The following is a 13752-nucleotide window of genomic DNA, read 5'->3' as shown; positions in this document are numbered from 1 at the left end:
AAAACTCCTTTCCGCTGCTTCTGATACTTCTGCTCTTTTAAGGACAGATTTAACATTAAAAGAAATGTACTGCTGTTCTCTCCTCTTAGTAACAGTTTCCAGAGTATTTTTCAAAACATCATTTACCTCTATTACACTTTTCATGCTTCCCCCAATTTCCTTTATCCACTGCTGCAAAGTGCTAAGCTGACTGTGAATGAACCATAAGTAGGGTTCACTTAAAGGGTTACTGAAAAACTGAACCAATATTTTGGGGGCTTTGTCTTCATTTAGGAAAAAATCTATTACGGTTCAAACAGGTGGATTACTCTTTCAACTACTGGAAACAGTGATAACCAGCGAGTTTTCGAGTGACACATTACATTCATATATTCAGTTCCCACATAATCACAGAACTCCTTAAGCCTCTCTGTTCTAACAGTATATATGTAAAAGTGTGAGTATACCTTCATGACGATAGATTCAACATCACAGCTTAAACTGTCAGCAGATGTCTGCACACTATTGTGTAAAACATGTGCAGGGCACCCTATGCCTTCAATGTTTTCATGCAATGTTGCCTTTAATTTGGTAAATACGTTGCATTTGCCTTGTCTTTTTAAACCATCAAAGTTTGTGTTGGTGTTGTCTCCAAAAAATACCACACATTTATTTTTCTCAAGATCAAACATTTCGATAGTATTCATATAAAATCTTGAAATTTCGTCAGATGTTTTATTAGGTAGGGAACGCACCTTCAAAAGTTTGGTCAGAATTCCCTGATTAATGTCGAAAAACTGAACAACAAACGGAAATATTTTAGTGACCTTATGACTGCTGGCATCAGTGGATATCCCGTAGAAGGAAGACTTTATGATGTATTCAAGGCTTTCCTTTACACTCTGTGGAGCAATAACTCCTTTCACTAAGGCTGACACTTACTTCTTGCTGAACTAAACTTTTTTGCAATGGAAGAATCATCAAACATAATGCTGTTAAACTTATTAGTACAATCACTAGATCTATAAGTTTGGTGATGTTTTAGCGTGTGGTAGGCTAGTGTAAGCTCGGCTGCTCGAACTTTCGTCGCTTCACTTGACTGATGTCTCTCAAAATAATTTTGTAGAGTTTTTTTTGCAGCTCGGTGCACTGTATCTGTTAATGTGTTTCTTTGACCTGATATGATCAACTATGTCGGAACGTCCACCATGACTTATACTAATAAAACAATTACATACGGAACACTCTGCTTCGTAATCGAAACGACCTTTCTTAATGAAATTCCATTCCTTGGAATAACAGTCACTGAACTTGCAGGCACGTTTCGGCATTGTGTTTCACAGTACTGCAGCAATAATACCACTAATATGAGAAAAAACTATTGCAGTTTGTCCGACAAAACAACTACTACACTGTTCTGACAATGAGTGTGTGAGTAAGTGGCGCGACAATCGGACGGTTTCATAGCTCTGTTACAATAATACAACTTACTACTTGTTGGCCAAAGTACCGCTCAAAGTAAATTATTGCCCGAGTGTATCAATACTGATACTGTGATTACTAGTATGGGACAATGGAGGTTTTTGACAAATAAGCTAAAATATAGTAGTTTCTTGTGTTGTATTTCCTTTAATATAGCGAAATCCCAAAAATTTGAGAAAGTTTCACGAAATGTATTTAAAAACTGAATTCCGGGACTTTTGACCGTCCCAAAACAAATTTTCAGGACACTGGAACACAGGGATGAAAACCGGGACAATCCCGGTTTTCCGGGACGTTTGGTCACCCTACTTTAGGTTCACTTTCCACTGTTACAGACATGGTTAGTTCAGTTTCCACACGAGAACCTACCGTTCGCGATCGTAAAAGCTATGGAATACTGTTAACGTCTTCACTCCGTCTCCTGTTGTCACCTGTCTCTGTTTACTATCTGCCATTTTCGTCAGTAAATCACACGCTACTCAAGGCTTTCGTCGTCTGCCAGTGACGTGGTGAGTCCGCTAAGAGCACCGCACTCGCGTGAGCAACAAATTAAATTCTATCTGGCGAGAAGACAAGATGGAACCTAAACGTTTCAGACAAATGAATGAAGATGCTCTTCACTGCAAATTGCACACAGTATCCACCATGTTGAAAATGTAATACAGCTATTCTAACAATGGAAAAAAATTTCTATTATCAGACTACGAAGAATTTTACTCTGAAAGATATAATAAAGCAGATGTTCTATAGCGGAAAGGAGATAGAAAGGACCGAAGCACACTCCACTTCGTATGCAAACTTCTGACTTACTTTTTGATGGCTTGATTACCGCTATGTTGTCTCAGCAAATTCGCGTCTCTTTTCTTTCCCTTCCTGTCGGTAATTAAACTGCGTTATCAACCGGCATATTTTCCGTCTTTCTCACAGAGAGATGATGTGTACATGAAACGACAGAACATTTATTAACACAAGCACATAGAAACTTTTCCAAGAATTTGAACTAATTTTTGGTCAGGTCCCTGTTCGGGCGCCAAGTGTGATGTAACAAAATAAAAGTGATTTTGTTATTCAATGGAAAAATTGGAAATTGAGATTTCGCTTACTGTTTTATCAATCATAATTGGCGTAAGAATCATGGATTGACTATTGTCATAAAATATTGCGTTATGAAACGTGAATAGTCATTACTTGCAGTTTCACGTGGCTTGAAGCAGTCACAGCTAGCGTGCTATTGATTAAGAAATTGCATTATCGTCTTTCTAATTACTTCATGATCGTGGATACGATCATACCCGGTCGTGAAGTTATTCTTATGACAAAACAATTTCCTAGGGGACCAGAAAGTTCTTAAGTGCGTAAAAACAACTGTGACAACACACAAATTCAATATTAAAGCTGATGCAAGAAGACTATAAAACAATTTTCTTTTTGTCAATGTAACACGCACATTGGACTGCTGATCTTGGTGTCTGTAATCTTAGCAAAATGCATAATTAAAATGAAAATAATACTGAGGAGATGATAGGAATGAGTACTGCTAAATGATCCAATATTTCCAGAACAAATATTTATTATAATTAAAACATGTATCGTACCTTAAGCGTAGTACTACAATGACGGTAGATTTTTATGTCCGTTTCATGTCCATTGAGCGCTCTTTTATATAGATAGCCATTGTCCTCTTGAGTCGCTCGTGCGTCGTCACAATAAGTTATAACAGTTCTTCTTTTCACGCTCCACTCAAACTTAGACGGAACACGTTTTTATTTATTTAGTAAAAAAAAAAAAAAAAAAGATCAGACCGCCACAAATCTGCGTCCGTCTTACTAAAGGAAAACAGTACAAGTGTTTAGCGCTCAAGGCTTCATTTGTTCTCCAGCGAACAAAATAGTGAAGGATCGCATATCTCTCCGTATTCTTCTGTTTATGTTGCCGCCCAAAGACGACGAATTACTTTATTTAGGAAATTCCACCGTCGCTATGCGACGCCTTATTGTACATTAATCATTCTTTATAAACAAGTATTTGCCTTGTGGCAGAAAGTATTAACTATTTGTTGTTTTAATGAAGCCAAAAATAGCGAATATCACAAGGTCCGGCAAGAAATCAAAATTCAGAGTCAAAATTAAACTTTCACTAAGCAAAATTGAAAGTACACAGAGCCAATTACAGTTGAACAGGCGCTGAAGACCTTGTTGTCGTGCGCCCACAAAACCCCTCTACTACTACTACAGTTGAACAATAAAAGTAAAAACATAAAGATGCAAGGTAGTTGAGATTAAAGGGAAAGCGTAAAAAGTGTGCATAGATGTAAGCACTTTCATTTACCAAAGTACAGCAGTTATTTGAAACTAAAAGTGAAGAAGAAATTGTCCCAATAAAATATGTGAAGCTGATTCAGCATTAAGTAAGCAAAATGCAGCATATGTGTGGCTCATATCATGTGACATTTTTATTTATTTTATTTTATTTTTTATTTTTTTTAAATACAGAATTACAGGATGGCCACTATACATCCACAGCTGTTAATGATTTTCATGTAATTATTAGACATATCATACATACACTAGAATTATGGAAGTGATGAAAGAAGTCACAGCTGTGGCAAATTATTGAAAGCTTATTTTCTGAAGGCTATGCAAGTAAGTTCATGCTTTGGTTTAATTAGAACAATGATGTAAAGATGAAGGGAATGAACCCTCATCATATTACAACAAAATGGAAGATTAGCACAAAATGATACAATTACACTGAAAAAGTGTAAAATGAAGTAGGCATTTCAGCTGCTTGAAATTGTTTGACATACTAAGGCAAGATTATGGGGATGCCGATTTAGAGTAAGGCAAACTCTATTAATTATAATTACTAGAAGGGTGATTTTCAGTAAGGACTTCATTGTAGTGGCACAAAACATTTACAAACCCCGTTAATTTAAAAATCTTACAGCCACTCCTAACAGGAGTGCAGCTATCAGTGAAGGAGAAGAGATCAGGAGCATGTTAGGGAACATGATTATTTGTACTTTTCTAGCCTGGCAGAGATGAGATGTGGAAGACATTGGCACACCATGAATACGTGGCCAGGTGCTGTCAAAAGTTGTTTGAAAGTGCTTCAACGAAAGACCATGTGTTGGTAAGTAAGGGGAGCGAGTAGGGATGGCACTTACACTACGTCACTAATGGAAGATGGAGGCCAAGGAGTAGCAAGGACGAGGGTAAAACTTCCTGTAAAGGGGAAGCTTGGTCTTGGATGGAGGGTATGTGTAAGGAAAAAGGGGTGCACACGGCTGCCATTGTATAAAGAAGACCAGTACGAAGGCTGTATTGGACAAGAGGTGGCAAAGGAGGTGGGGGGGGGGGGGGGTGCTGGCTTGGCAGAAATGAGGGCTATGAGGTAAGCGGGCAGTATGTGAGACTGCTGTGTCAGTGGGGGTACCAGCTGCTGTTAGAAGAGGTGCATACATCAGGTCTCCAAGCTGCACTGCATGTGGGATTCCACCTCAACACACTACATCTACATCTACATCTACATTGATACTCCGCAAGCCACCCAACGGTGTGTGGCGGAGGGCACTTTACGTGCCACTGTCATTACCTCCCTTTCCTGTTCCAGTCGCGTATGGTTCGCGGGAAGAACGACTGTCTGAAAGCCTCCGTGCACGCTCTAATCTCTCTAATTTTACATTCATGATCTCCTCGGGAGGTATAAGTAGGGGGAAGCAATATATTCGATACCTCATCCAGAAACGCACCCTCTCGAAACCTGGCGAGCAAGCTACACCGCGATGCAGAGTGCCCCTCTTGCAGAGTCTGCCACTTGAGTTTATTAAACATCTCCATAACGCGATCACGGTTACCAAATAACCTTGTGACGAAACGCGCCGCTCTTCTTTGGATCTTCTCTATCTCCTCCGTCAACCCGATCTGGTATGGATCCCACACTGATGAGCAATACTCAAGTATAGGTCGAACGAGTGTTTTGTAAGCCACCTCCTTTGTTGGTGGACTACATTTTCTAAGCACTCTCCCAATGAATCTCAACCTGGTACCCGCCTTACCAACAATTAATTTTATATGATCATTCCACTTCAAATCGTTCCGCACGCATACTCCCAGATATTTTACAGAAGTAACTGCTACCAGTGTTTGTTCCGCTATCATATAATCATACAATAAAGGATCCTTCTTTCTATGTATTCGCAATACATTACATTTGTCTATGTTAAGGGTCAGTTGCCACTCCCTGCACCAAGTGCCTATCCGCTGCAGATCTTCCTGCATTTTGCTACAATTTTCTAATGCTGCAACTTCTCTGTATACTACAGCATCATCCGCAAAAAGCCGCATGGAACTTCCGACACTATCTACTAGGTCATTTATATATATTGTGAAAAGCAATGGTCCCATAACGCTCCCCTGTGGCACGCCAGAGGTTACTTTAACGTCTGTAGACGTCTCTCCATTGATAACAACATGCTGTGTTCTGTTTGCTAAAAACTCTTCAATCCAGCCACACAGCTGGTCTGATATTCTGTAGGCTCTTACTTTGTTTATCAGGCGACAGTGCGGAACTGTATCGAACGCCTTCCGGAAGTCAAGAAAAATAGCATCTACCTGGGAGCCTGTATCTAATATTTTCTGGGTCTCATGAACAAATAAAGCGAGTTGGGTCTCACACGATCGCTGTTTCCGGAATCCATGTTGATTCCTACATAGTAGATTCTGGGTTTCCAGAAATGACATGATACGCGAGCAAAAAACATGTTCTAAAATTCTACAAGAGATCGACGTCAGAGATATAGGTCTATAGTTTTGCGCATCTACTCGACGACCCTTCTTGAAGACTGGGACTATCTGTGCTCTTTTCCAATCATTTGGAACCCTCCGTTCCTCTAGAGACTTGCGGTACACGGCTGTTGGAAGGGGGGCGAGTTCTTTCGCGTACTCTGTGTAGAATCGAATTGGTATCCAGTCAGGTCCAGTGGACTTTCCTCTATTGAGTGATTCCAGTTGCTTTTCTATTCCTTGGACACTTATTTCGATGTCAGCCATTTTTTCGTTTGTGCGAGGATTTAGAGAAGGAACTGCAGTGCGGTCTTCCTCTGTGAAACAGCTTTGGAAAAAGGTGTTTAGTATTTCAGCTTTACACGTGTCATCCTCTGTTTCAATGCCATCATCATCCCGTAGTGTCTGGATATGCTGTTTCGAGCCACTTACTGATTTAACGTAAGACCAGAACTTCCTAGGATTTTCTGTCAAGTCGGTACATAGAATTTTACTTTCGAATTCAATGAACGCTTCACGCATAGCCCTCCTTATGCTAACTTTGACATCGCTTAGCTTCTGTTTGTCTGAGAGGTTTTGGCTGCGTTTAAATTTAGAGTGAAGCTCTCTTTGCTTTCGCAGTAGTTTTCTAACTTTGTTGTTGTACCACGGTGGGTTTTCCCGTCCCTCACAGTTTTACTCGGCACGTACCTGTCTAAAACGCATTTTACGATTGCCTTGAACTTTTTCCATAAACACTCAACATTGTCAGTGTCGGAACAGAAATTTTCGTTTTGATCTGTTAGGTAGTCTGAAATCTGCCTTCTATTACTCTTGCTAAACAGATAAACCTTCCTCCCATTTTTTATATTCCTATTAACTTCCATATTCAGGGATGCTGCAACGGCCTTATGATCACTGATTCCCTGTTCTGTACATACAGAGTCGAAAAGTTCGGGTCTGTTTGTTATCAGTAGGTCCAAGATGTTATCTCCACGAGTCAGTTCTCTGTTTAATTGCTCGAGGTAATTTTCGGATAGTGCACTCAGTATAATGTCACTCGATGCTCTGTCCCTACCACCCGTCCTAAACATCTGAGTGTCCCAGTCTATATCTGGTAAATTGAAATCTCCACCTAAGACTATAACATGCTGAGAAAATTTATGTGAAATGTATTCCAAATTTTCTCTCAGTTGTTCTGCCACTAATGCTGCTGAGTCGGGAGGTCGGTAAAAGGAGCCAATTATTAACCTAGTTCGGTTGTTTAGTGTAACCTCCACCCATAATAATTCACAGGAACTATCCACTTCTACTTCACTACAGGATAAACTACTACTAACAGCGACGAACACTCCACCACCGGTTGCATGCAATCTATCCTTTCTAAACACCGTCTGTACCTTTGTAAAAATTTCGGCAGAATTTATCTCTGGCTTAAGCCAGCTTTCTGTACCTATAACGATTTCAGCTTTGGTGCTTTCTATCAGTGCTTGAAGTTCCGGTACTTTACCAACGCAGCTTTGACAGTTGACAATTACAATACCGATTGCTGCTTGGTCCCCGCAGGTGCACCCACTACTGCCATCACCACAAAATGCAGCTATTGCCACGACTAAGATTAAGAAAATTGTAATTTGAGTGAGGAAGACTCAGTGTCTCACTTTTTAATCATTTAGTCCATTTTGAGGTACTAGCTTCAGATCATGGAGGATCAGCAGAACTCACAATTGGTGTGGCGGTGTAGGGGGACTCGGATGACCATGATAAGTTCAGCATTTCAAACTGTATGATCACAGTGCAATTGGCTAATTGCAATCCAGCATTCACAGGTAACGTGAATGACTAAATCTGACATGGGCCCTTATAAGAGGGGGAGAATATCCTGGTTTTTTTCCATTTGTAATTGCAAAATTTCTCAATAGACCCACTCCCCGGTCAATAGGATGGTAAAATTGGAGTTTATTACCTCTTTGTATTTGTCTTGCGATTGATCAAGAGTTGTTCTTCTGCACCCTCTTTCACATGGGTTTAAGTTTCCACATTATTCCCTTAACTATGCGTGAATCAGTACCTGCCAGTAATTTTTCTAATTCAAAAGGGTAGCTCATTTTTCATCTCTACACAGCCTCTTAGGGAGTATACCCAGTCGACTCATGAACTGGACTTTTATAGATGGATTTAATGTAAGGTAAATACTTAACCCAGCTGTTTTGGGTTATGCTAATATAGTAAGAAAGCTATTAGTTATGGTTTTGTGTATGTGCTCCAACCTTCCACTCACATTAGTATGAAAAGGTGTTGTCCTCCATATCTTAAGTCTCAGAAGTTTACAAATGTGTAGGAATAATTAAGACCTGAAATTTGTCTATTTACTTGTAAATATCATGTCAGAACTTCCAATATGTGGAACTAAATATATAATGAATGCTTTTGCCACAGTTTCTGCTGCCGTGTCTACAGTGTGGACCAGGACTAGAAATTAGGAGAAGTGATAAATGACTGATAATGTGTAATTGTTTTCTAAATGTATTTGTGAAAGGGTTTGGGGAGTATTTGCAGTGGAATTTTAGGTCTGGTTTTGAGCTGTGTTGAAGTATCGACCTTCCTAGACTGGGGTTGAGCCATAGTTTTTCAGCTGTTTTTCAGACCCACCAGCTAAGCACCTAGCCTATATAATCAATATCTGAGTGCTGTAGAGAGAGAGCAGAGGGAAATAAGATGGGGAGTGGAGTTGCGGATAGAATATTGGGTACGAGTTTGACTCTGTTACCTGGAAGTGACTGTAATCAACAAAGAGGATGCACCGAGCCCAACAGTGTGGTATTCCTGGGCACTGACACACGTAGCAAGGAGAGCAGTGGACTTGGCAACCGTTGGCGAGGTGGACAGCGTGGTGACAGAAGTTGTATCCCTTAGTTGCTGCTCAACTATCGTATATCACCGTGCGTAGATTGGCAAGGCATCCATAAGGACAGAGGAACACACAGCTGATGTTCACCTACATCCTAATACAGACAGTATGTGAATGTGGGAAATTGGCAGGTTTAATAACCAGAGAAGTGACAGTTATGCCATATGACTGCACTAACATATGTGATTAGAGTGTATAACAGTTAATTCAATAGAGGTAGAATGTGACTGTCAGGGCTGACAATTGGTAATTTGATAAACTACGTTCAAGTTTGCTGTCTTGTTCATGTAAAGTCAGAGGGAAAGAGTAAAACTGCCTGAAGTTTTGAGAAATAAACCAGTCAGAGGGATGGTTAGTGCTCAAGAAGTAAATTTCTTTTAATTATCAGGTATAAATTGAATGTTCAATGTATGATTTTTACTTGGGTGTATAAGCTTGCTAATGACAAGAAAAGGTTTATAAATTTTCTACTTTATTGTGAAACAGGTGTGTTCAGAGTGCAGTTGTTCAAAGCTCAGCCTAAGGAGTTTTTATTTTATGAACTTTCATTAACTTGCATTCTACATAAAATTTAAAAGAGAATTTACTTGTTTAGTCAATATTACACTTGTTCAGCAATGTTTGATTCTTGTTTGGGCTACTGACATCAAATAAATGTTTTTAAAAGTTTTCTTGGTGTTCAGTAAACCTCCAGAATGTTCCACTTCCCTAAAGCTGTGTGCTGTTATAGTACACGTTTTATGTGATCTATGCAGAGAGGATGCAGGCATGGATATAATTTTTAGTGTCACATTGTCAACCTCTCCACAAATGCCTCAATGCCACACAGACATTTGTTGCTGTGGTCTACTGAGATACCACACAAGAAGAGTTTGTTACTGTTGGTACCAGAAGTACCCAGGACGTCCATCCACAACAGGAACATGGCTGGGTGTAAAGCAATCATGCTGGCCATGAGAATCATGCCCCATGGAATGGCAATACTACCAAGAAGACAGACGAGTGCTTAAGTAATTGGGTACAAGCAAAAGTTCTCAGTTGGATGTTGTAAGTCAGTCTGAGTCTTTCTAGGGAGTTCCTGCAGAACTTTCATCATGTCTTCAAGTCACTGAGTGTGAGAGAAACAGTGCCTGATAGATAGACAGCAGTTAGTCTTCAGTAGAAACAGAACAGTAAATAAAATTATCATGTATGGACAGAGATCACCTGCCTAGAGATTTAACTGAATACTGCTAGTTGGAATTCTTCCAATAGTACAGCAAAAAAGAAGATTAGTTTTCTTCCATCTTTAGTTCAGAGAACATTATTTAGTTTGCGTTCTTGGGACTGTAGTCAACACAGGACAGAAGGCTAAATTTGCTTTCTACAATTGCTGTAACCAGTGTTACCAAAGCTGAGTAATACTTTCATTATGTGTTCACTGCCCTAGAACCCATGCATCTTTCCTACTGGGACTCCTGTATTAGTCTTTTTCACTGGCAGTGAGATTCTCAACAAAGTGGATGCACCCCAGTCCACAACAGTTGCCTGCTTTCTCCTTTGACAAGACTGAATACTGTGATTACATTGTTCTGTAATCTGCTGCTGAAGAACTTTTGGTATTGTGAATTGGTTTCCTTGAAGAGTTTTATGTTATAAAATATTGCCTTTCGACACAAATTCCAGTAGAAAAGGAAGTTGCTGGCATTCTTCATCCTGTTCCTGTGTCTTCTAAAGTTCAACGGTACGTACTTTGTTCATTTGTAATATGTTGGCTTTTCCACTCAGTGCATTGGGATTTTGGTGAAGTCTGCCTGGTTTATGACAAACCTCATAATCATACTCTTGCAGGTTTAGGATCTATCAACTCAATCAAATACTTTGAGCTTTCATATGTAGGTGCCATAGTAGTGCAGCATGGTCAGTGACTATTGTAAAACGTGTGCCATAAAAGTAGCACTTGAAGTAATTTACACCGAATGGCACAGCTAGCAGCTGTAATTAATTTCTGCACTGTTAAGCTGACAACCGATTGGTATCTTGATTCCATTTTGTTCCTTACTTATAAGGCAGCCATTAGTGCAATGGTTAGTATCAAATGATATGATAGGATAAGGTGTAGATTAATTGACAGGGGGGAGGGGGGATTTGTGGGATTGTCTTCAGTTTGCTGCCTCACTGTATAACAGTCAGTAGTCAAACAGAAATATACCAACTGGAATGTTACTGCTGTCATTCGCTGCTGGAGAGTAGTTAACTGGGGTACCATTTCTGTTAATTTGATCTGTCAGTCGTATGTTTGTACCTTTACCTTTAAATCTTCTCTTTCTGCACTTGTTTTCCTCCTTGAAATTGTGGTCCTGCTATGCAGTGCCACTTACAGCTACGTCGAACTTCTTCACCATCTGTAGAAAAGTGCTGTGGTAATTGACGATTATGTTTGCTACCCACTAGCTACAAAATCATATATAACCACTTCTTTTCAGAACCTTCTGTATGTTACAGTCACCACAACACTTTTACCACATCAATTAAACATTCACATTTAAGCTCTTAATAACAAAACTTGTCGATGGGTAGACTGTTAGTATCCCAAAGTCAATAAGTTAGTAATTCGTTAAGTAATTCCATTCAATCGTCTTTCATTTTTCTTTTTCAGAGCCACAGCCATTGTTGTCGTGACCTCTTGTTCGTTGGTGTCTATGGCACCCCCAAGTCACGACGTCAAAGTGCAAATGACTCTTTCCTCACCAGTAAAACACTCAGTCTCCATTGCATCTTGCGGCTGTACTGTGCTTGCATTTGTGTTTCGTATCTGCATAAAAATAAAAAATGCGTGCACAGTAGGTGGTCTTTCCTCTGCCTCTGCTATCATAAATTAAGATTTCTGCATGACCATCTTTCATCAACACAGTAGAAAGGAAGGTAGACGTATAGCTACCTTGAATAGCAACATGTACCACCACATGCTACAGAATGGTGGTCAGCACTTTCTGAGGAATTTAAATCACGGGAGTACTTCAATTGCAGTTTTTTGCAACTTGTTCTAAATTCCATAAATAGAAAGGAATTAAATTGTGGATTGTTTTTAGACTTATTAAAGGCCTTTGATGTCATCGACCATAAGTTACTGCTTAGGAAGTTATATGCCTATGGGATATGTGGAGTTGCCCACAAATGGTTTGAATCATATCTGTCAGACAGGTATCAGAAGGTGGAGATAAGCCATGCAGATAGGACACATTCATCAAGATTCGAGAGAGTTTTGTACGGAGTACCCCAGGGATCTGTATTAGGGCCATTACTGTTTTTAATATTTATCAATGACCTACTAAGTCAACTATCTGAAGCAGAGGCAGTACTGTTTGCTGACGATACAAGTTTGTTTGTTAAAGCAAATAGTGAAGCTGACTTACAGGAAAAAGTCACATTAGCAACAGACGAAGCAGACAGATGGTTTAATGAAAACAGACTCATTGTGAATGCCAAAAAAACAATGTGGATCAACTTCAGACATATTACAAATAAAATAAAAACTAACCTTACAGTAGGACTGGGTAAGTGTAAGATTGAACAAGCATCATACACTAAATTCTTGGGAATATGGTTTGATGAAGACTTAAGATGGGAAAAGCAGCTAACATCATTGAACAAAAAATTAAGTCAAACATGTTATATACTTAGAATGCTTAAAAGAACATGTAATATTAAAACAGTATTATGTGTTTATTTCTCATTCATGCACAGTTTATTAAGATACGGTGTACAGTTTTGGGGGAACAACAGTCTAATAAAACATTCATTTAGACTACAAAAGAAGGCATTCAGAATAATAAAAGGTATGGGATATAGAGACTATAGTAGTCATGCTTTCAAAAAATTAAAAATCATGACACTACCATCCTTATACATATTTGAAAGCATATGTTTCTAAAAAGAACACAAGGAATTTTCTACATTAAACAGAGAATTTCACAACTACGAAGCGAGGAACAGGAACGATTTCCACAGAGAAATTCATAAAACAGCTATGTATCACAAAAGTGTACTATACCAACCCAAAATCTTCTACGGTGCTCTCCCCAAAGAACTAAAAATAATACCAAAACTTCACTTATTTAAAAGAAATTAAAAAAACATGATATTGATCAATGTTGTTGTTGTTGTGGTCATGGTCTTCAGTCCTGAGACTGGTTTGATGCAGCTCTCCATGCTACTCTATCCTGTGCAAGCTGCTTCATCTCCCAGTAACTACTGCAACCTAAATCCTTCTGAATCTGCTTAGTGTATTCATCTCTTGGTCTCCCTCTACGATTTTTACCCTCCACGCTGCCCTCCAATACTAAATTGGTGATCTCTTGATGCCCCAGAACATGTCTTACCAACTGATCCCTTCTACTAGTCAAGTTGTGCCACAAATTTCTCTTCTCCCCAATCCTATTCAATACCTCCTCATTAGTTATGTGATCTACCCATCTAATCTTCAGCATTCTTCTGTAGCACCACATTTCAAAAGCTTCTATTCTCTTCTTGTCCAAACTATTTATCGTCCATGTTTCACTTCCATACATGGCTACACTCCATACAAATACTTTCAGAAACGACTTCGTGACATTTAAATCTATACTCGACGTTAAC

The sequence above is a fragment of the Schistocerca serialis genome, chromosome 4 (assembly GCF_023864345.2).
Source record: "Schistocerca serialis cubense isolate TAMUIC-IGC-003099 chromosome 4, iqSchSeri2.2, whole genome shotgun sequence".
Classification (NCBI taxonomy): domain Eukaryota; kingdom Metazoa; phylum Arthropoda; class Insecta; order Orthoptera; family Acrididae; genus Schistocerca; species Schistocerca serialis.
Note: the sequence above shows the minus strand (reverse complement) of the source record.